The following is a 25430-nucleotide window of genomic DNA, read 5'->3' as shown; positions in this document are numbered from 1 at the left end:
AAGTTTGCATATTAAGACTGATAACACAGATGTGGTTATATATGTAAAGGACAAATAGAGTAGATTAAAACAAATAAAAGCATTAAAGAAAAATGTATTAATACCTGATGTGCATCACACATAAGGGGCAAAGAAACCTTATATTCAAGCTGCAAAGGCAAAATTTTCCTGTGTCTACCCTGTGACTCAGATGCTAAAGAATCTGCCTGCAATGCCGGAGACCCAGATTCGATCCCTGGGTCAGGAAGATCCCGAAGAGAAGGAAATGGCTACTCACTCTAGTATTCATGCCTGGAGAATTTCATGAACAGTGAAGCCTAGCAGGCTACTGTCCATGGGGTTGCAAAGAGTCGGACACACTTGAGCCACTAACACTTCTCACAAAATTTCAACCTGCATGGGATGTTTTTATATTTAGCTGATCAAACTGTGAAGAGAATTCCCATAACCCAGTAAAGCAAAGCAATACTTTATTTGAAGTATATTTCAACTTCTGTCTATTTGTTTTCCCTCACATATAGCTTTGCCCCTGGGGAAGGAACACCGTCTGTGTCATAGCAGCAGAGCAAGTCCAGGAAGTGGCATTAGATTGATTAATCATCCATTTTCATGGGAACTAATTACAATAAACATTTAATTTTCAATTCCAGTAGCTCACAATTAAATGTACCACCCATGGATAACCACCCTCTATTTCTGATTTTCACAAAATTACATCTGATTTCTGAGATAAATTGATACTTTAAAGGAAAACTGCCTCATATTGTAGAGATCTACAATAAGTCTTTCTGTGCATTTTTCCTGCCTTTATCTCAACTAGTCAAGCTTGCTTTCCCATCAAATTAATGACTCTATTTGAATGCAAACAAATAGTAGGAAATTCAGCACAACTCTATACATTCTTCCAAATTCTAAGTTTTGTATTTTTCTTTTACAGGGGGTTCATGTAATAAGATTCCTTTCCAGTCACAGATAAATTTGAGCAGGGTGGGGGGTGGGGAAGCCAATAGACCACAACTTCTGATGATGCAAAGGAAGCAGTGACTCAAGTACATACGGATACCTACGCAGTTATAACTCTGGCTCTGAAGCTGTATGAGAGGAGTGATCAACCCGCTTTTTGGAACCCAATGAACTCCTGTTCCCCTCCCCCATCAAATGCGTATCTGTGGTCACCTTTCCAGCATTAGAGATAATACCACCTTTATCCCAGCTGCTGTTAAAAATAACATAGATCTTCCCACAAATCCTTTCCTTTCCACAAATTCAAAGAAGATTCAACATTTAAAGTGCAAAAGGCAAAAGTAGTAAGGATTTTAAGACTTTAAAAAAAATCTTTGTGGGAAGGTTTTTCTCACCACACTCTATTTATCATCCTACAGGAACTGAAGAAACATGCCATGGATTGCTCACTAACAAGGACTGCTGCTGCTACCTCCCTGACAGTCCACAAGTTTTCCGTCGAAACCTGACGTTAGCAGAATACATTCAACGTGAATAAGACATTTAAATAAGGAGTGTGTTCTTTGACCAAAATAGGAAGCAAAATATGCAGCTACACACGCATCAAAACTGCCCACCTCTTTCTTTCTCTTGTGATTTTCTCTGTTAAATAAAAGAACAGAAAAGCCAGAAATCTGCTGCTGTACTCACTGTAAATGCTTTTGTCTCTAAAGGTCCTTCAGGATTAAGTGCCTGGCTCCTCCTCCTCTCCCCACTCGGGTTCTCTTCTTATAGCCAAACAAGATAAAGGCCCCTATCAGGGCTGATTCATGCCAGGACACTGGCGAGCCTGTAGAGCACCAGCTTCACGCACTCTGAGTGCCCTAAATCTCCAGCAGAGAGAGGGCTGCTGCACTGTCCCTATTTGGAAGCTAATGTATAAGCGCCAGTCCTGTGCAGTTATAGGCTGGCCTTTTGTGAACAAGCAGTGATAAGGGTGCTAAGAAAAAGGAGTTAGTTGCCAAAACTAGGATCACTATGAAAAAGAGTATTTGGGTGGACAGAGCATATCCAGGCATGGTTCAGAAGAACCAAGACCATATACCCCCAAATCAAGGAATTTTTAAAGCAGGATAAATTTTAAAATGAACAAATGAATTAATAGTACTATAGCAACATAACCAGTTGACAAAGTCAATTTGAGCTAAATGCATTCAGGCCCTATCTCTTTTCTTAGGAAGAAACTGCTCTTCCCAAAACAAGAGCATCTTCATGTGTATAGTTTGAAAGATGGTCTTATCATCATGTAAATCAACCCCAAACCTAAATACTTACTGTCAATCTTCCCTTACCCTACTCACTCCACAAAAAAAAAAACAAGTGAGAGACTAAAGCATAAGTCTAGCCAAATTAACAAATATGCTCACGACAAAGGACATGCCACAGAGCTGAGGTAGAGAAAATTAAGTTAGGCATCACTAAGTGTCCTTGTTTCTTTTTCTTCATTTTTTTTTTTTTGCTTTCATATTCTCATAATTACTCTTCACAGAACCTATTCATAGAGACACTGAATTTTGAAAGAGGAAAAAAAGTTCCACTGGATTCTTTGGTTTTTGTCTATGGCTAGCTCTCATGCTTTGACTGCATTAAGGAAAAATAAATGAACTCAAGAGGTGCACCCTATATCCGCTTCCAGGACTCTAGAATCGGGCTCTGCAAAGAAAACACAAAAACAAGCTTAATAAATGGCTTAATTAAATGTCTCGGCCTACCCAGATGAATGAGGCTCTAATTCATCACCTAGTTTTAAATCTTGCAGCCTGTCTACCTCCCCAGCCTCTTGTGAGGTCAAGGGTTGAGAAATTTTAAGTGGCTTTAAGTTCTTTAAGAGGAGAGCCAAAGAATTCCTACAAAATAGTTAAATTTGTACTTAGGGGGAAAAAGAGTGCCTTTTGTAAGATGCTCCTCAGGAAGTTCCCATCATTACCCACTCCTCCTTCTTCTTCGCCCTCCTCTTCCAGCCCCAAGCCCTCTAGCACTCATCTGGACAACACTGTTCAGTGAGATCACTGTGGTAACCTCAGATTAGGCTCACTTTCTAATCCTCCTACATAACATAGCAGCCTGCAAATGGGTATCAGTGAGAAGAAGCAGCTCAAGCTTCAAGTACACAGGCTTAAGGAGTAGGGAGGGGGATGAATATAGCCTGTAAATAGTGGGGCCCAGACAGATTTCTATAATTTAAAAGGTCTTCTTGGTGTTATCACTGATGTTCTCCCCCATCCTTTTCCCCTTTGATATATCCTTTGTATATGGCTGTCCCCTCAAGCAAATGGCTGATTTCATCCTACTAATCACACAGAGACCATGAGCCCTCTCCTGGGTCTCTTCTCCATCACTGCTAACTCCTTTGCTCAGAGCATGGGGTCTTGTGTCAGCCATAACACACGTCATCAATTGTCTTCCTTGCTTAACTCCTTCTTCTGCCCTCCCCCCACCCACCTCCTATTATTTAATCCTCCTCCTGTGGCATGGACACCCAGACTGACTCAGTTAGTCATCACACCTCCCATGTCTTCCTTCCATCGCTGCAGTGGTCCGTTCCTGTCACTCCAAGATTCAGTTGGCTACTTCACTCCACTTGGGGTGGGGTAAGGAGCACGAACACTTATCAGCTGCAAACAATACCCATAGTCACGAATTTGTGGATCTGAACTCAGAGATGCTCATGAGTGTTCCTATTTCTTACCCCCACTCCAAGTTGCTAATAATCATCTTTAAGCATTAGGCAGTCACCTTTCTGTTGTTCAAGAAAATGTCTTGGGGAGAACTGGATTTGTAAAACTAATACATGATTTATATATTCATTACTTTTGTCAGTGCTATTAATAGAAAATGAAACAAGATTTATATCAAACCAAATGACATTACCGAGAAACAACTATATATAAGGCACTATGTGTATATGTAACTCATCAGATTACTTTCAAGGAAATTATAATTAATGGGGACAATTTCCCTCCCTCCACTCTCCCCTTAGACACACACACACACGTGCACACACACTCATCTACTAATACCTTTAACATAGGCAGAATGTGGGCAAACAAAGCCCTGTGGGAGCCCTGTAGGGTGGCATTAATCCTGGATAGAGGAAAGATAAGGAAGAACCTGAAGAAGGAAACATTTGAGATAGGCTTGTAAAAGTGGGTATGATTTAGATGGGCAAAAATACAAGGGAGATGGGGGAAGAATTCCAGCCTGGAGGAAATACATGGACGAAGACACCTCAACATCAAGAACTGGGGAGAATCAGCAAATAATTCAGTGTTGAGAGGAATTGGGAGCTTGATGGGATGGGAACCAGAAGCAATTAAGACTACAAGGTAAGCTGCAACCATGTTATAAGAACACTTTGAACACCATACAATGGAGTTTGAAATGAATCTCACAGGGATCAGGAACTCTGAAAAGACTGCTAAAGAAGAGAATAGAATTACAGTTGTGTGCTAGAATGAGACAGAAAAATCAATATACAAACTCTTATTTACCAAGAAAATTAAATGAGAAATAAGCATTATGAGAGAATCAACATCTTTTCCAGGCAGACTTCATCAATATAAAATGTAATCTTAAAAACTTCTTTATATCCCATAAAAAACAGAAAGAAAGACTGATTGAGACAGAAAGACTACAAGTCTGACTTTTAGACCAGAGTGATTAAAGGAGTTCTGTGCTCTGTTCTACCTATTCCATTAAATATAAAAGAGTTCTCCATTTTTAGCTCTCTATTAACCAGAGCATCATATATCTGAAGTGGAAAATTTTTTAGGATCGTTTCATGCAATGTTTTTAGCTTGTCTTGTTCTAAAAATTTTTAATTAATTAAAAAGTAACAAATAGTAATGCAAACATTATAAAAATAGATACTATTGAAGTTAAAAGCTACTCCTCTGTCCCAATATTTTCATCCCAAATCAATAAGTGATAAGAGGTTATTTATCTTTTGTGTCCTCCATATGTAAAGTAGAAAGGAAATGAACCCTAAAAGAAAAGTTGTCTTTTAGGATTCTGAAGCTTAAATTAGTCAGTTATCTCTATTAATGAAGCAATATAGAAATGTTTGCTAATTCAGTGTTGATTTACTAGGTACTAGTATGTATTCTACAGAAAGTTGTCACCGACAAACTGAAAGAATGCTGGGAAATTTCTGCAAAGAGACAGCCAACTGAATACATGCATCTGATTTGGCTCCCTCTAGAAACCTCACTAACACTACTGCAGTGGGGTTTCGGTTTGAAATTTGTTTTAAGTGTAAACACTCGAGAATGCGAGGGAAAACAGTAATATTTTTGGCAGCTGAAAATCAAATGAATGTGATAAATGCCTTAGCCAACCCAAGAAAACAAAATCCTAAACCCAGTGGCACAGAGAGCAAAGAACCAATCTGATCTTACCTTAGAATTCTTTAACTATTTTGAAATTGGTGGAGTCAGATACCTCTGGCATTGGAGATGGAAAAGTATTTAGTGAAAAATTAACTTTACCCAAGAAAAGTCTGGCCTTCCTTCCAACTCCTGAGAGGTAATCTCTAAACTTTTGGAATATCCTGAGTGATAGGATTATTTTTGTTGTTCATGGTGGGCCCCTTAGTCTACACTAACAAGGTGACGCCTGATGGGAGCTAACCAGACAGAAAGACCATTAATGCAATTGGAGGGATGGGGCCTTGAGCAACCATATGGGCAGTCATTCAATCATTCATGCCTAAGTAATGAAGCCCCAATACGAATTATCAACACTGAAGCTCAAGTTAACTTCCCAGGTCGGCAATACTCCTTGTATTGCTACCCCAAGTAGCAGCACTACTTGGTTATACACCAAGTACAAGAGGTAATGCATCCCTAAGGACATAGAAGCTTTGTATCTGGAAACTTCCCAGTCCCAGATGCCACCCTATGTTTCTTCCTCTGGCTGGTTCTGATTTGCACACTTCTGCTAGAATAAAACTACAATCCTAAGTATAGTGCTCTCCTGAGTTCTGTAAGTTGATCTATCAAATTATCCAATCTGAAGGAGTCTGTGAGAATCTCCAAATTTATAATTATCTGGTCTGAGTGAGGACGGTTCTGGGGACCCCAGAACTTGCAGCTGATATCAGAAATCTTGGGCAAACTAGATAGTCTTGAGGAACTGTACCCTTAACCTCAAGTTTCACCTAACTGTGGATAAAGGAGCAATGCTACATTGAAAAGATTAATTCTAATTGAAAAATGTTTAGAGACATTATAATTTTAGGTCTTTCCTTATTCTGTGTTGCGGGTTGTTGCACTCACTTCGATTCTAGATGATTATTATTCAGAAAGAATCAATCAAAGGATCTCTGGACTTAGGGGCTCTGGGCAGTTGAATATAGCAGTACCTTGAAAATAGGTGAATTAAGTTAACAGGCATTCAGAGTGCTGAGACCCTGAGTCCTCCTCTGCAACTTGACTCTCCAAAGCCTCTATCCTCCGTTTAGGAGACTAGAGACACCTCCCCCACCCCCGCAAGCAGATCTGATCAGTCCAAGAAGACACAATACAAAAATCTGGCACATCCAGATCACCATACAATGACATTCAGGTCTACCCACACACTCAGAGATTCAACCAGTTTTCTAGTCTCCTACTCCTAAATATGATTAGGCAGGATTAGCAGAAATTAAGGAAAAACTCTAATTTGGATAACAGTCGCAAAGGAAGCAAACAAAAAACTTCAACCTGGAGGAAATAGACTACGGCAAGGAGAAGGTGATTTGGTGAAAAATAAAAATTATCAGAGATAAGATATTATATCCATGAAGAACAGAATTTTATTTTTTAAAATGTATAGAAAAAAAGAAAAATTTGGAAAAATAAAAACATGATAGCAGAAAGGGAAATCTTAATATAATTGCTGGAAATAAAGTTGAAGAAATCTCACAGAAAGTAAAGCAAAAGATAAATAGACAGAAATTAGGAGAGAAAGATAATCAGGGACCAATCCAAGAGGTCCAAGAATAGGAGTCCCTGAAGGTGAAATGAAAAAGAAAGGAAAATATCATTAATAAAATCTTATAAGAAAATGAAGGACATGAGTAAGAAGACCCACTCAGTGTATGAAAATAGACAAACAATAGGGCACTTTATTGAAATCCAGAATACTAGGAAAATAAGATTTGGGTTAAAGGTAGAGGCATATACAAAGAATTATAAATTAGATTAATTTAGATCTCAATAGTAACTGTGATATTGTGATTTACAGTAAGAATATCTATTTTGTCTTTATCCCCATTTCTGGCACAGAGTTCCTAAAATTCTGGGAATGTCCAAAGCACAAGAGTAAAGAGATCATCTTTCGTTATAATATTTGTTCTTTTGTCCTTCTTACTGAACTAGCTCTAGAGCCATAATGACGAAAGGAGTGTCTTGTTATTCTATAAAGTCTCTTTCAGCCACACCTGAGTTTAAGTTAATGAGGTGACTTTCAGAAAGGATGGGGGCTGATTGCCAGGGAAACCAACCAGATTAGGAGATTGGAACTTTTGGTCCCACTGTTATAGCCACGCATTCCGGGAAACAAACTCACTCAGAAGGACACTGCAGATAGTGGAGTGCAGTTTATTACACCGGCAGGCCCAAAGGGGAGTCTCCTCTTAGCCAAGGACCCCAATCAGCACTTGTGAAAATCTTTTATACCCCATGTGTATGTGTCCAAACCCACCACCCCAAATTCCTTGAAATTTACATAAACAAAGAAAGGGTAAATACAACTACAATAACCCCATCATTCACATGTTATGTGTTCAAACAGTTAATAATCAATAAGCTCGTGGTCACATTCCAACCAGTTAATAATAGATAATCCCGATAGATATGGAAAAAATTTATGACCTTTCCGGAGGCAGGGGTGATTACGGTATGTTTCCTCTTAGGCAATGAGTAACCTGGATGTGATCTTCAAGATTCCCCTGCCCAGAGGGGGTCTTATCCTTCCATTGTCATTCCCATAGGCGCTAAGCACAGAGTTCAGAGTCCACTGGAGAGGTGGCCGCGCACGACCAGCACGGACAGGCCTGAGATGGAGTCCAGGCCCTATGAATTCCTTCTTCACCACCCCTCAACTTCTAGGGAGGAGAGAGGGGCTAGAGGTTGACTCAAACACTAATGCCTATGATTTAATTAATCATGACTGTGCAATAAAGCCCCATAAAAACCCAAAAGGACAGGCTTTGGAGAGCCACCAGATTGGTGAACAAGAATGCGTCCACAGGCTAGGTGGCTGGTACATCCCAAACTCCAGAGACAGAAACTCCTGTGCTCAGGACCCTCTGGACTTTGCCCTGTGTCTCTCTTTATCTGGCTGTTCGCTCATATTCTTCATAATCTTTGTGACAAAATGATAATCTAGCAAGTAACCTGTTTTCCTCAGTTCTGTGAGTGGTTCTAATTAATCTAACCTGAGAAAGGGGTTGTTTTATAGTCAGTCAGTCAGATGCACAGGAAAACAATCTGGATTTGCAACTGACACCTGAAGTGAGTAGCGAGAAGGGGACAGTCCTGTGGGCGAGCCCTTAACATGTGGGATCTGATACTATTTTCAGGCAGACAGGGCCAGCACTAAGTTAAATTACAGGATGCCCAGCCAATATCACTGAGTTGCTTTGTGTGGTAAAAACCACACACTCAGCAATGCCAAAGTGAAGAAAAGTATTGAGAATAGAAGAGACAGAGAGAAGTATGTTTTTCCATAATAGCAACATTGGAGACTAGAAGACAATTGTTTTCCTCAAGAAGAAAAAAGAACCCTAGCATATAATGGGATACCGAGAACAAAACAGTTGGATTAAAAAAAAATCAAATGTGAGGACAGGATAAGAGACTAGTCTCTTCACATTTAAGTTTATAAGAAAAGAAACCTCCCACACACTTTTCTCAAGAGATACCAGTCTCTTTGGTAGGTACTCCACCAAAACAAAGAGGTAACCAAGGAAGAGGAAGTTAAAGGATGCAACAAACAGGAAACCTATCACCTCAGGGTGGTAAAGAGGAGAAATTTAAGGATGCCAGCCATACACCAGGGCAAGCAAGGCATCCAATCCAGATTGGACCAGGTCAGAAGGCTCTCAGAAAGACTTCTCCAAACAGATGACACTGAAAGAACACGACAAGAAGATATTTGTTGGTCTAGTGGAACAATGGAGATTGAATTAGAGACAATTCAATTAGAGACACAGAAAACTAAGCAAATAATAACAATAAACTCTAGAAAAAAATTAAAAGGTATACAAAAATAGAATAGGAATTATATTATTCTATGTGGTTTAGTTAAAAATTGCATCTACATAATATTAACACTAAATGTTGATGTAATCCAAGTCACAACACGTTTTTGCAGGAAGAACTGGGGGTAAGAATTGTGTGTGTGCACTCATGGGCATGTGTGCCTCTGTGAGAGAAAGTAAGAGAGAGGGATGGGATGGGGAAACAAGCTAAATAAATTCCTATATTTCATAGTGAGAAGTCAAAAGATAAAAATAAAAGAAAAAATACTCAGGAAGTAGTCATGCCATTCAGTTGTTCTAAGATGAAGGTACTTACCAAAGAATCAGCTGACAGATGAAAATGGTTGCCTCTGGAGAACTGGAAATGGAAAAGAAAGTCTAGAGGCTGCTGTTTGTCTAAAATCCCCAAGCTACCTGACTCTAAACTATTTGTGTGTAAACACGCAAATTTAAAATACCTAGATTAAAAAATAAAAGCGTTTCTTAACTGCAGGACAGGGTTTTAATAGACTCAGGTATATTGAGAATTTTCAAATAAGGAATAGGAATATATGACTTATTTGACTATGAAAATGATTACTTTTGTTTGCTTGTTTGGGGTAGAGAATGGTACAAGACTGGATGGGGCACTTAGTTATAATGTTAAGTTTAAAACTGTGCCTACCCACCTGTTAAAACACCCTAGTTTAAAAGACAAAATGCTTATTGTGACTCAGTTCAATAATACGGTTATATTTGTTTCATTCAAATAATTCCTTTAAGAAATAAGTGCTTCCTATGAACTAAACCTGATCTCATGATGAAAGCCACAGAAGATTAAGGGACCAAGCTGAAGACAAGGTTATTTCATTATTTGTCCCATGAGTGTATATGTTCTAGAGTGAATAACTATTATTTCTGACGACAACTGAATCAGACTAAAACAAAAAATAATGAACTTAAGCCAGATCTTTCAACTAATAATACATTTGTTAGCACCATTCATGCTGCAACTTGAGAACACATCAAACAACTACCCACACTTCCATTCTTTCATCAACAGAAGGCATTTTACAGGTGAGGAACTTTCATAAAGACCAGGCTTTTCAAAAGCATTATTTCCTATTCATTATTATTTCTTATTTACCCTAACCTCCCAGACATGCAAAAAAGATTTTCTTTAGAAGATTCTAATGTCAGATTTAAAAATACTAATGCAGATAGTAAGAGCTCTTAATATCTAAAGGTCTGATGTGATCACAGATCCTCCCTCTGAATGTTCTTTATTACAGAAAGAATAATTAAAGGTCTGGTATTATATCTGCTTTTCAAAGAAACAATTTCAGCAAGGTAAAATTATTTCAAATATTTCACAATGGTTTTGCTTAAAACGAATCAACTTTATTAAATACTGTTAAGTACTTCTGTCCATCCAGTCATCTAAATTGAAGATTGGTATCCCTGATAAAGTATGACTTGCTCCAACATGAACTGTTGCTTTAAAAAATAATTCCTAGAATAAATAAAAGTTATACATTATGGACCTGCAAAGAAAAATAAAATATATATTTTCTAGTAAAAAAGAGATAGATAGAACAAAAATAAATATGGGCTTATACTATGCATGCTGGTAGGCAATAAAAGCATAGGGCATGGACAAGCTTAAGCTTTTTTCTTAATGAATTATTCATTCTCTTGTTTAAGGAAATAAATAGCAATAATAGAAAGTGCTGAGTAACAGCTAATGACTTGCCTCTAAAAAGAACCTGGCAGATCCTTTAAGGACCCTAGAAACTTAGATTGAATACTACCAGATGCTCTGTCAGATCTTCCCTTCAGCAAACAGGAAAAAAATATTTTATTTTTTAAATGTAAGTTGTCTCCTCTAAATCCCAGGGAGTACTAGGGACAAAATGCTGAATATTATAACAGATTAACCTGTACTCTTTCCCAACTGCTTGAGAGCTAAAGCCTAGTAAGTTGAAAGCAAAAACCCTCCAGGCCTTAGATTTTATCACTTACCACTAACAAAGTTTAGCTGTGCTGTGGGAAGACAGCAGCAGGTTCCCAGAAAGGTCATAATTTCCAAGCCTTTCACTTCTTGCTCTCCTTGGTAAGTCCTAGATAAGGCTTTATCATCAAGCACATGAGAATCTGGCAGTCATCCAAGACCCAAGTGTCATCCAGATGCTTCAAAGCCAACTAAGCGTTTTATTTTAATTTTTCCTATCTTTCTTTCTTAGCAACAGTTAAATTTGATGGGGCACTCATAAACAGTTGTTCCTTCTCCATCAGGCTCAGAAAATCATCTTTGTATAATTTTTCAATTTAGACTTCACAATCATATCATACATCACATGACACAGCTATTTTGGGTCTTACTTAGTCATTTACAGCTAAATACAAATGAACCTCAGACAAATTATGCCTGTCACAGCTTCTGTTCATTGTGCCCTTTGCCCAGATCCTGTCATCATTAACAGTTCCCTGTGAGTCATTGATTTGGATACTCAACATCTTTTGAATGAATTTCTTCAACAAGAAATGTTACTTCATAGGTTTGAAAATGAACAATCCAGAATGTGTCATCAATACAGCTGACAACTTTTAGAACAAGAGTATTTGGAATGACCTTTAATTAAACTAGACTCTATAATGTGGGAGTTTTATTTCATTTTTAAATAGTGTAAAACACAAACATCTGAGAGAATATGGCTTTTCTCAGCTTCCATCATAATGTGCAAAGTAACATGAATAAAACAGATTTAGACAGATTTATAAGAAAGCAGAGAAATATTTTGGCCTGCCAGTTTTATGTATACCATAGTTTAAGGGAAAAAAGGGTATTTAATGGGCATCTCACTTTGACACTTTCTTTGTGCTATGAAAAACAAATGAGGCAACACTTGTTGACCCTCCCTCTTCCAGGAACTTCAGGCCCAGGAAAGGAAGAACTAGCAGTTTCTGTGTGGACTTACTTCTCAACTGAACTATAAAGAGAAAAGGTTGGAGAAAAACTGCTCTGAACATAAAGAATAAGTCTACTGTTTTTCCATTTTTTACCAGCTTTATTCAGATACAACTGACATATAAATGTGTATACACTTAAGTGTATGTGAGGGCTTCCCTGGTGGCTCAGATGGTAAAGAATCTGCCTGCAATACCCGATATCTGGGTTTGATCCCTGGTTTGGGAAGATCCCCTGGAGAAGAGAATGGCTACCCACTCCAGTATTCTTGCCTGGAGAATTCCATGGACAGAGGAGCCTGGTGGGCTACAGTCCATGGGGTCACAAAGAGTTGGACATGACTGAATGACCAAGCATGCACACAAGTGTATGTTATGATCTGACATACAAATATTGCAAAAGATAACAACATAAGGTTAGTTAATACACCCATCAACTCACATAATTACGATCTTGTGTATGTATGGTGAGATCACTTAAGATATATTAGTATTAAATATAGTCACAATACTGTCCAATAGATTCCCAGAACTTAATCATCTTATACCTGGAAAATAATGCCTAACAACCACATTCTACTTTCCATTGCTATGAGCTTGGCTTTATTTTAGATTCCACATACAAGTAAAACCGTATACCGTATAATATTTCCCTTTCTCTGTCTAACTTTTATTACTTAGCCCTCAGGTCAATCCATGTTGTCACAAATGGTAGGGTTTCCTTCCTCTTATGAATTATATATATATATACACACATATACATATATATATATATATATACACACATATACACACACACACCACATTCTTGTCACATTATATTTATCCATTCATCTCTTGATGAACACAGATTTTTCCCATGTCTTAGTTATTGTGAACAATGCTGCAATAAACTTGGGGATAGATATCTCTTCAAGACAGTGATTTCATTTTCTTCGGATATATACTCAGAAATGGGATTGCTGGATCACATAGTAGTTCTATTTTTTGAGGAACCTTCATACTATTTTCCACAGTAGCTACACCAATTTACATTCGCATCAATAGTGCACAACAGTTGCCTTTTCTCCACATCCTCACCACCATTTGCTGTCACTTGTCTCTTTGAGAACAGCTATTCTAATAAGTGTGAGGTGATATCTCATCGCGGTCTTGATTTGTATTTCCCTGATGATTACTAACATTGAGCAACTTTTCTTATACCTGTTGGCCATTTGTGTATCTTCTTTGGAAAAATATCTACTCACATTCTCTGCCCATTTTTAAATGGGATTATTTAGGGGATTTGCTATTGAGCTGTGTAAGTTTCTTGTATATGTGAGATGTTAACTCCTTATCTAATATATGGTGTGCAAATATTTTCTCCTATTCCATATACTACAAAAACTTTTTCCCAGTTGAGTATTCTTGATTGCCTTGTCAAATATGACTCAACTCTGCCCTCCAGTGAGTAAGCACCAGCCCCCAGGCCACCCCCACCCCACCCTCCCGCCACCCCAGGCCATGTACACGGCTTCAGGGGGCCCCAGCTCCACCCTCCAGCAGGTCAACACCAAGTCCTATCCCCTCGGGGCTGCATGAGCAGCCACAGGGGGACCCAGCCCCACCCATCAGCAGGCCAGCAGCAGCTCCATGCCCCCCTCACCAGACGACACAGCCCACTGCACAGGAAACCTACCCCACCCTCCAATGAAGCCACCACTGAAGCCACCACATGAGGCATGACCCTGCAGCCAATGAGACCAGGGGCCAGTCTGACCTCCCAAAGCATCCACTGTAATCAGCTCCAGCACAACAGAAGGGCAGACAAATCCCACAGTGACGGCAACCCTAGAGTGTACAGCTCTGGTAACCAGAGGGGAATGCTTCTGGGCCCCCAGCACATCTCCTCCATAAGGCCACTTCTCCAAGATTGAGAAATGTAACCAACCTACCCAACACTGAAATAGAGAACTGGGCAAAATGGGGAGACAGACTATGTTCCAAACAAAGAAATGAGGCATAACCTCAGAAAAACAACCAAATGAAGCAGAGAAAAGCAATCTTTAAGATGATTGTTTTGATTTATTTGTCAGGCAAATTATAGATCTTCATTTCTTTGTGGTTGGAGTTTTATTAGTTTTCTTTGGTCGTGTCGTATATTGCCTGACACTTCATGATCCATGAAACTTTACATTGACTTTTGTCTATTTGAAGGAGCAAGCACGTCTTCCAGTATTTATAGTTTGGTTTCAGTAAGAAAAGACCTTCTCCTGTCTATTCCTTCAGTTGGTGGAATAACCTACAGAATCACAGTTATGCTGGGTTGGAGCTGGTTATGAGGTTGTTGCTGGGTTCGCAGTGAGATCCACGGTTGGCAGGCTTGTTCTCAGGGTCTCAGGTGGATGTGGATAATGCCTGGTGCCTCTAGTACCTTATTCAGTAAGAAATACTGAGTAAGTAGTGTTTAGAAAGCTGTTCACTTCAGAATCCACAGTGGGGTCTTCAGACAGTGGACCTATTACAGGTGGACCTATTGCAAAACTGCTGGCAGACTGCAAAGGCATTGAAGTAAGGCCCTTTCAGATCTCCAAGGGCACACTTGGGAGTGTCTCCTGTGCTGGGACCCTAGAGCCCCAGGACTGCTGGCAGACTGGCAGACCATGGCTGTGAGGAAGCTAATGCCATGGATAGGGCCCTTTCAAGGTCTTCTAGGATCCATATGAGAGTTTCTCCTGCCTGGTTCCTATGCCAACAGGCTTGGTCTTGGATTACGGCTGGCACAGGACTAATACCTAGTCTGAGGCCCTTCAAGGATCGCCAGGGCACAGATGAGAGTATCTCCTACCTCATCAAGTCTCTGTACTTTTAAACTAGTTTCTGAGTCTATTGTTGTTAAGTCGCTCAGTCATGTGCAACTCTCTGTGACCTCATGGACTGCAGCACACCAGGTTCCCCATTCTTCACCATCTCCCAGAGTTGGTTCAAACTCATGTCCGTTGAGTTGGTGATACCATCCAACTATCTTATCTTCTGTCACCCCCTTCTCCTCCTGCCCTCAATCTTTCCCAACATCAGGGTCTTTTTCCATGAGCTGACTCTTCACATCAAGTGGCCAACGTATTGGAACTTCAGCATCAGTCCTTCCAATGAATATTTAAGACTGATTTCTTTTAGGATTGACTAGTTTGATCTCCTTGCAGTCCAAGGGATTCTCAAGAGTCTTCTCCAGCACCACAGTTCAGAAACTTCAAGTCTTCGGCACGCAGCCTTCTCTCTGATCCAACTTTCACATATGTACATGACTACTGGAAAAACCATAGGTTTATGGATCTTTGTTGGCAAAGTGATGTCTCAGCTTTTTAATATGCTGCCTAGGTTTGTCATAGCTTTCCCTCCAAGGAACAAGCATCTTTTGATTTTATAGCTGTAGTCACTCTCCGTAGTGATTTTGGAGCCACAGAAAATAAAATCTGTCACTACTTCCACTTTTTCCCCTTCTATTTGTCATGAAATGATGGGACCAGATACCATGATCTTAGTTTTATAAGGTGGAATTTTAAGCCAACTTTTTTCACTCTTCTCTTTCACTGTAATCAAGAGGCTCTTTACAGAAAGAATAATTAAAGGTCTGTCACTTTCTACCATAGGAATGGTATCATCTGCATGTCTGAGGTTGTTATTTCTCCCAGCAATCTTGATTCCAACCTGTGATTCACCCAGCTCGATGTTTCACATGATATACTCTGCATAGAAGTGAAATAAACAGGGTGACAATATACAGCATTGATGTATACCTTTCTCAACTTTGAACCAGTCAGTTGTTTCATGTAAGGTTCTAACTGTTGCTTCTTGACCTACACACAGGTTTCTCAGGAGGCAGGTAAAGTGGTCTGGTATTCCCATCTGTTTAAGAATTTTTCACAATTTGTTGTGATCCATCCACACAGTCAAAGGCTTTAGCACAGTCAATGAAGCAGATGTTTTTCTGGAATTCCCTTGCTTTCTCTATGATTCATCAGATGTTTGCAATTTGATCGCTGGTTCCTCTGCCTTTTCTAAACCCATCTTACATATCTGGAAGTTCTTGGTTCACATACTGCTGCAGTCTAGCTTGAAGGATTTAGAGCATTACCTTGCTAGCATGTGAAATGAGTGTAACTGTATAGTAGTTTGCACATTCTATGGCATTGTTCTTTGGCAGGGGTACCATACCCTAAATTGAAGAATTTTAAGCTTATATTTATATTTAATATACTTATATTAAATAATACATTTATTTAATACTTAGATCTCATCTATTCTTCCAGTCAGATCTCAAAATGCTATCAGCATGGCCTTAACCTTCAGTCAGGAAATTGGAATCTGATCAGACCTGAAGGAAAGACTGAAAGATACTATTGAGGGAGATTAGTTCATCAGTAAACATCACTCCACAGCAGGATTCTTCTACCTTGCTATTATTTACATTTTGGGCCAGATAATCCTTTATTATGGCTTCCCAGGTGGTACAGTGGTAAAGAATCTGCCTGCCAATGCAGGAGACACAGAAGACATGGGTTCGACCCCTGGGTTGGGAAGATTCCCAGGAGAAGCAAATGGCAACCCACTCTGGTATTCTTGCCTGGAAAATCCCATAATCAGAGGAGCCTGGCAGGTTGCACAACCCTTAGGGGTTGCGAAGAGTAGGATATGACTTAGCAACTGAACACAGCACAATACTGTATAATAAAGAGCTGACTTGTGCACTGTAGCATGTTCACCACCAGATGCCCGTAGCACTGCCCCCTGTCCAGTGATGATGATCAAAATGTCTTTAGATAGTGCCAAATGTTTCCTAGGGTTAAAATCACTCCTGGTAGAGAACCGCTGCCTTATACTGAGACTCACAGTTGACATTCCCCTCCCACATACCCAGAGCTTCACATCAGCTTCTAAAATATTTTAAAATTATGCATGGGTGAATATATATAAATCTGTAATATGTGTTTGAATTAATTAACCATTTAGGAAGCATAGTATAGTCTGGCTCTTTTCAACTAAAATTATTTTGTTCTTTACAAGATCTAGACTTAAAAAAAAATTTCTGAAAAACACCCTCTAAAATTAAAAGTATCCATCCTCCCAAAATTTAAAAACTGAAAGCAAAAACTATTTAACATTATCTACCCATGGGAAATGAAGTTTACCTTACTTTACACAATTCTAAACAGACGTTCTTTCTCACTCAAGAAACAATTTATTATCTTAACCATCATCATGATCATCTAAAAATCTCATCATACATAATCAAGAGAGGTAAGAAAGTCAAGCGTATTTTCCTGAGGATACCTCTGAGGTTCTGGCCTTTAAGAGACACGCATCGAATTTCAGTTTGAAATGTGGAATTTTATTACCTTTCATGCTGTTAAGTATTTTTAATGTCAGTTTCAAATTAAAAGAGTGCCTTTTTGATGTAAGAAAAATACTTTTAGAATGTATGTATATATATGTGTGTCTGTATACAATCTAAAAGTATTTTTCTTACCATCTGGTGGCTCAGACAATAAAGAATCTACCTGCAATGTGAAGACCTGGGTTCAATCCCTGGGTTGGGAAGATCCCCTTGAGAAGGGCATGGCAATCCATTCCAGCATTCTTGCCTGGAGAATCCCCATGGACAGAGTCAGACACAACTGAGCAACTAAGCATACACACACACACACACACACATATAACACTGAATCACTTCACTGTACAGCAGAAATAATTAACACAACTGTGTAAATCAACTACACTTAAAGAAAATAAATTTTCTAAAAAAAAGAAAGAAAGAAAGAAAAACTCTTATTATGAGAACCATACAATTTCAAACTAGAAAGGAACCTCAGGAGCCATCTATCAATCTCTTATCCCAGGAAGGGATCACCACATCAAGATTCCTGAAACATGATTAAGGATAAAGAAAGGGCTGCTATTTTTTAAGATGGTTCACTTGTGACTCAACTAGAAGACTATCCAAATCTGCTGTTATAATTTTTATCCATTGGTCTAGCCTTTAAAGAAAACAGAATTTTTCTAATTCATTAGTTTCCATTCAAAGGTTCTGGGCTCTTCCCTCATCCATGTAGTTTTAAGCCCCCAAATATTCCTAAGCCTCACTGGTGTCAGGAGATGAAGTAGAACAAGCTTCCTGAGACAACTGACCATGTACCCCTCCACCAAAACCCCTCCCACCTATCCCAAACTCCTTTCAAACACACCCAAAGTCACCTAGATAATTAGCATTTTCAGAAGGGATGGACTCTTTGTCTCAGATCCGTTTATCAACTAATCCTGCAGCCTTTCACCAGCATCATCCTCTCTTAGCTGAGCCTCTACCCTTCACCAAAATCCATTCATCAAGGAGTGATCCTTATTTATACTCAAAGGCTATTAGAGGAAAGGCAAAAAGGTCATCTTCCTCACCTACACACACCCATTTAGAGATACTTCACACTATAGCAGAGAATAATTAATACTTTTGATTAAGAAAAGAGGCTAAAATCAAGTCACACTCAATTTACCTGTATTCTTAGGAAAAACTGTGTAACAGATGCCCACATTCTCATTCATTCTTGTCTTTAGAGAGTTTTTTCATCCACTTAAGTGAAAATCAAATGAGCTCCCAACAGTTAAAACCATCACCAAAAACCATCCCGTCTTACTCTGAACACTGAAAAGTTTTTAGTATAAATAATTTTGCTAATCTGAGACCACTTCTTTTTTGTGATAATTTTTAAGCCTCCAGCCCTATACAAGTCAATCATTTCAGAGCTAAATTTGCAAACGATACTACTTTTATAAGATAATGTAACAGCTGAAGACTCATTAAAATTTTCATTGTACCCTGCAATAGAATTCTTTTCCCCTCCTTCCCTGTTCATTCCACTTGATTAATCCCAGCTCCCAGCCAGCCAGTCTTGGAGAAGATCCTGCTCCCCTGCCCAATCCCCACTGCTAGCTCTGGTGTGCCAAATACTAATTCTTACTCATGCAGTGGCAGCTCCTCTTTTCTGAGAAGCTTTTCCTCCCCCTTCTCCTCTCCTGTATTACAGTTTGGGGGAGTTACAAGACCAATGATTTACACAGGTACTAGAGGTTCCTGACACCACCCAGAATAAGCCTACTCTTTTGGCACTTTTCTGCACATTATCTGACAGTAGGTATCACCTGCAGTCTGCAAGGAATTCTTTTCAGGACCTTGAGGTTTTTCTGCCTCAGCTCCTAATAGGCATTAAAACAAATATTTTGCCCAGATTCATCCTACCTACCACTATGGAAGCCTCGCTTCCTCCAGGGGTATCTCATAACCCAGGATCCTAGGAGAGTTTGTTTGTTTGGCTTTTGTGTTTCTGTGGAGGTTGCCATTGCTCTGAGGTTACCTGGTCCATTTATTCAGTCTCTAAATCTAAAACTATGGGCTTCCTGAAAACTACCTGGAAGTAAAATGAGAATGAGTGATCATAAAATGGAACAAAGGAAGAAGTAGAGAAACTCTGAGACAATCTCAAACCACCTCACTGACATGCAGTGGTCATTTAGGTTTTGTTGCCCTACAATGGTGCCCACGCCTCTGTGAGGGTCAGCCTCCAGGTGCCTGTCCAGGCCTGTCCAGGGGGGCTCAGCCTCTGCTCCCACCCTCTGTGCTCTGTGGTGGCTGAGGCTCTTCTCAGTGCCTGAGTGGCCAGCTCCTCACACAGAGCTGAGCTGGCGAACTGATGCTGCCCAGGCCGGGAAACGGTGGGGGCTGGATGGTTTGTCTAATTCTCTGAACATAAACTTGGCAGGAGTCCTCTGAGTTACTAAGCAACAGAACATCTGACATGAAGCGTTTAACAACCTTTCCATAGATTACTAAAAGTTCCCAGAGCAAATTCATGTCTGGTCCCGTGAAGACAGAAGAAGGAAACAGAGGTAGCCAAGAAGAGAATGGGGAGAAAAAGCCAAAAACGAAGGCGAAAGGAAACAGCAACTTACAGAGGCAGCAAGAAGAGGGAGACAGAGAACGGGAGGCACTTGAGATGGAGACTCTCAGGGAAGGAGAATATGCCCCAGGATAGCATTTCCCAAAAGCTCTAGGAGGCAATCTTTCAGCAAAAAGAGCTTCTACGGTTTTCATTTGTTATACAGAATCGTGGGTCTTTCCTCCATTTTTGTTGTGTTCACTCCACTCACCCACTCACCTCAAATACACAGCTCTCACAAAATCTGTAACAGGAGGCTACCATGCATGACAATCTCATGTAGACACACAAGGAACAGAATACCAATGCGAGACAGTTAGCAAGAATGTAAGAGTTCACTACTTCTGGCTTAGAAAGCTCTCGATTCTTAACTTAATGTTCTGAGCAAGATGCCCTTCTGCTGCCTCTCTGGATCGACTTCCTACCCTGCTCCTGGTGCAGGCAATGTGTGCGTAGTTGCTCAGTCATGTCCAGCTCTTTGAGACCCATGGACTGTGCCCGCCAGGCTCTTCAGTCCATGGGGATTCTCTAGGCCAGAATACTGGAATGGGTTTTCATGCCCTCCTCTAGGTGATCTTCCCAACCCAGAGACCAAACCCAGGTCTCCCACACTGCAGGCAGAGTCTTTACTGTCTGAGCCACCAGGGTGGTGGTGCAGGCAATAAGCAGATGAATTCTTTGTGGAGAATTGGAAAATTTGACAATAAGAATAAACCAACCAAAAGTCAATCAGCATTTTATTAACACATGGCTAAAAATCTAAACGCAAGAATTGCTACACTTTTAATAATAGGTTTGTGGGCCTCAAATTCTCTCTCCCACCACTTTTCTTGAATAAACATTGTATTCTACATAGAAGTTAATCCAATGAGCTTCCAGTCCTGCTGTCAGCCCTGACACACAGAGACCCATTAGAGGGACTTCTTTCCAGAGTAAATTTTAGGGGTGCAGAGTCAGTGGTGTGTGCTACTACAAGAGCAATTCTTGCTCCAGCCCCCAGAGTACTACAGAGCTCATTTAAACAGCAAATTAGAAACATCAATTGTCAAGAGGAAAAATTAAAACTTGAGTGACATAAATTCTGCCATTCTGTACGATCACATGGAATTTTTAACTCATGCTTAAAACTGAAAGCAGTAAAACAGTGCAATTATAATGTTTTGTTTGAAAAATGCAAAATTAATAAGTGAAACATTTTACTGAATTTAAACTTTAAATTTTAAACTATTACTTTATTAATTATTGTTAACTATATTGATTATGAAACTTAAGGGTGAATAAATAATTATGATTGATTATTCACATGGTTATTGTTGAAAATAATTTTGTCCTATATGACCAAGGGCAAGGGAATTAAAAATTATCTGTTCTGACCCATCACAAGCAAGGAAATCGAAACTGTAATCAGAAATCTTCCAAGAAACAAAAGCCCAGGTGGCTTCACAGCTGAATTCTACCAAAAATTTAGAGAAGAGCTAACACCTATCTTACTCAAACTTTTTCAGAAAATTGCAGAAGAAGGTAAACTTCCAAACTCATTCTATGAGGCCACCATCACCCTAATTCCAAAACCAAAGATGCCACAAAAAAAGAAAACTACAGGCCAATATCACTGATGAACTTAGATGCAAAAATCTTTAACAAAATTCTAGCAAAAAGAATCCAACAACATATTAAAAAAATCATACATCATGACCAAGTGGGCTTTATCCCAGGAATGCAAGGATTCTTTAATATTAGCAAATCAATGTAATACACCACATTAACAAATTGAAAGATAAAAACCATATAATTATCTCAATAGATGCAGAAAAAGTCTTTGACAAAATTCAACATCCATTTATGATTAAAACTCTCCAGAAAGCAGGAATAGAAGGAACATACCTCAACATAATAAAAGCTATATATGACAAACCCACAGCAAGCATTACCCTCAATGGTGAAAAATTGAAAGCATTTCCCCTAAAATCAGGAACAAGACAAGGATGCCCACTATCACCACTACTATTCAACATAGTGTTGGAAGTTTTGGCCACAGCAATCAGAGCAGAAAAAGAAGTAAAAGGAATCCAGATAGGAAAAGAAGAAGTGAAACTCTCGCTGTTCGCAGATGACATGATCCTCTACATAGAAAACCCTAAAGATTTTACCAGAAAATTACTAGAGCTAATCAATGAATATAGTTAAGTTTCAGGATATAAAATTAACACACAGAAATCCCTTGCATTCCTATACACTAGCAATGAAAAAACAGAAAGAGAAATAAAGGAAACAATACCATTCACCATTGCAACAAAAAGAATAAAATACTTAGGAGTATATCTACCTAAAGAAACAAAAGACCTATACCTAGAAAACTATAAAACACTGATGAAAGAAATCAAAGAGGACACAGACAGATGGAGAAATCTACCATGTTCATGGATTGGAAGAATCAATATTGTCAAAATGACTATACTACCCAAAGCAATCTATAGATTCAATGCAATCCCTATCAAGCTACCAATGGTATTTTTCACAGAACTAGAACAAATAATTTCACAATTTGTATGGAAATACAAAAAACCTCGAATAGCCAAAGTAATCTTGAGAAAGAAGAATGGAACTGGAGGAATCAACCTGCCTGACTTCAGACTCTACTACAAAGCCACAGTCATCAAGACAGTATGGTACTGGCACAAATAAAGAAATATAGATTAATGGAACAGAATAGAAGGCCCAGAGATAAATCCACGAACCTCTGGACACCTTATCTTCAACAAAGGAGGCAAGTATATACAATGGAAAAAAGACAACCTCTTTAACAAGTGGTGCTGGGAAAACTGGTCAACCACTTGTAAAAGAATGAAACTGGAACACTTTCTAACACCATACACAAAAATAAACTCAAAATGGATTAAAGATCTAAATGTAGGACCCGAAACTATAAAACTCCGAGAGGAGAACATAGGCAAAACACTCTCTGACATAAATTACAGCAGGATCCTCTATGACCCACCTCCCAGAATATTGGAAATAAAAGCAAAAATAAACAAATGGGACCTAATGAAACTTAAAAGCTTTTGCACAACAAAGGAAACTATAAGCAACGTGAAAAGACAGCCTTCAGAATGGGAGAAAATCATAGCAAACAAAGCAACAGACAAAGGATTAATCTCAAAAATATACAAGCAACTCTTGCAGCTCAATTCCAGAAAAATAAATGACCCAATCAAAAAATGGGCCAAAGAACTAAACAAACATTTCTCCAAAGAAGACATACAGAAGGCTAACAAAAACATGAAAAGATGATCAACATCACTCATTATCAGAGAAATGCAAATCAAAATCACAATGAGGTACCATTACACGCCAGTCAGGATGGCTGCTATCCAAAAGTCTACAAGCAATAAATGCTGGAGAGGGTGAGGAAAAAAGGGGACCCTCTTACACTGTTGGTGGGAATGCAAACTAGTACAGCTGCTATGGAGAACAGTGTGGAGATTTCTTTAAAAACTGGAAATAGAACTGTCATATGACCCAGCAATACCACTTCTGGGCATACACACCGAGGAAACCAGATCTGAAAGAGACATGTGCACCCCAGTGTTCATCGCAGCACTGTTTATAATAGCCAGGACATGGAAACAACCTAGATACCCAAGAGCAGACGAATAGATAAGGAAGCTATGGTACATATACACCATGGAATATTACTCAGCCGTGAAAAAGAATTCATTTGAATCAGTTCTAATGAGATGGATGAAACTGGAGTCCATTATACAGAGTGAAGTAAGCCAGAAAGATAAAGACCAATACAGTATACTAACACATATATATGGAATTTAGAAAGATGGTAATGATAACCCTATATGCAAAACAGAAAAAGAGACACAGAAGTACAGAACAGACTTTTGGACTCTGTGGGCGAAGGTGAGGGTGGGATGATTTGAGAGAACAGCATCGAAACATGTATATTATCAAGGGTGAAACAGATCACCAGCCCAGGTTGGATGCATGAGACAAATGCTTGGGCCTGGTGCACTGGGAAGACCCAGAGGGATCAGGTGGAGAGGGAGGTGGGAAGGGGGATCGGGAAGGGGAATACATGTAAATCCATGACTGATTCACGTCGATGTATGGCAAAAACCACTACAATATTGTAAAGTAATTAGCCTTCAACTAATAAAAATAAATGGAAAAAAAATAAAAGTAAAAATTATCTGCTCTGAGTGTCAAAAATGCCTGGTATACCATTACCTCTTTGGAGCATATAACAGTCTCCTCTGCCCTCTGGCTTCTGACTGGGTTCTTACTGGACCACTGGTGGGGATCAGGAAAGAAGAAGAAGGAGATCGGGGCATTTATCTCTTCCTTTCCTTGCAGACTTGCCCAACTCTAACAACATCCTTTGACATTTCTCCCCAGCTTTACTGAAATATGATTGACAGATATACAGTGTATAAATTTAAGGTGCACAGGTGGTCCAGTGGTTGAGAATCCACACTGCGGTCCAGGGGACACTGGTTTGATCTCTGGTCCGGGAGGATCCCACAGGCCGAGGAGCAGCTGGGACTACTGTGCCACAATCACTGTGCTCTAGAGCCTGACAGCCACAGCCACTGAGCCCATGTGCTGCAACTACTGAAGCCCGTGCATCTACAGCCTGTGCTCGGCAACAAGAGAGTCATCGAAATGAGAAGCCCATGCACCACATGAAGAGCAGCCCCCACTCACTGCAACTAAAGAGAGCTCGTGTGCAGCAAAAAAGAGCCATCACAGCCAAAATACATATATAAATATTTTTCAAAAAAAAAACTTAAGGTGCACAACATGATCTTTGGAAATATGTATACATTGTGAAATGATTCCCCCAACCAAGTCAATTTACCTATGCATCACCTCATGTATTTACTTTGTGTGTGTATGGTGAGAACACTTAAGATCCGTTCTCTTGACAACTCTCAAATACATGATACAGTATTATTAACTAGAGTCACCATGCTGAATATCAGATCTTGAAAACTTATTCATCTTGCATAAGTGAAATTTAGTACTATTTGATCAGTATCTCCCCATTTCCCCTACCCCCTGCCCCTGACAACCACAGTTCTACACTCTTTTTCTGAGTAAGTTGATTTCAGATACCATATATAAGTAAGATTAAATGATGTTTGTCATGCTCGCTTTGCAGCACATATACTAAAATTGGAAACATACAGAGAAGATTAGCATGGTCCCTGCATAAGGATGACATGCAAATTTGTGAAGCATTCCATATTTTTTTTTAAAAA

General features: G+C 39.3%; 1 protein-coding gene and 1 non-coding gene across 2 annotated transcripts in view; one reads left to right on the top strand and one right to left on the bottom strand.

Annotated features, from left to right (window-relative positions):
• AKAP6 (A-kinase anchoring protein 6) overlaps window positions 1–25430 on the bottom strand; it is a 441039-nt gene that overhangs the window by 381404 nt on the left and 34205 nt on the right. The gene's annotated exons all lie outside the window — the stretch shown is intronic.
• On the top strand, window positions 25316–25421 carry LOC136147739 (U6 spliceosomal RNA). The gene has a single exon (XR_010659385.1). It is a non-coding gene; the product is annotated as a U6 spliceosomal RNA (small nuclear RNA).

Source organism: Muntiacus reevesi, chromosome 15 (assembly GCF_963930625.1).
Source record: "Muntiacus reevesi chromosome 15, mMunRee1.1, whole genome shotgun sequence".
Lineage (NCBI taxonomy): Eukaryota > Metazoa > Chordata > Mammalia > Artiodactyla > Cervidae > Muntiacus > Muntiacus reevesi.
The sequence above is the reverse complement of the archived record's forward strand: the minus strand, read 5'-3'. Positions and strand labels throughout refer to the sequence as shown.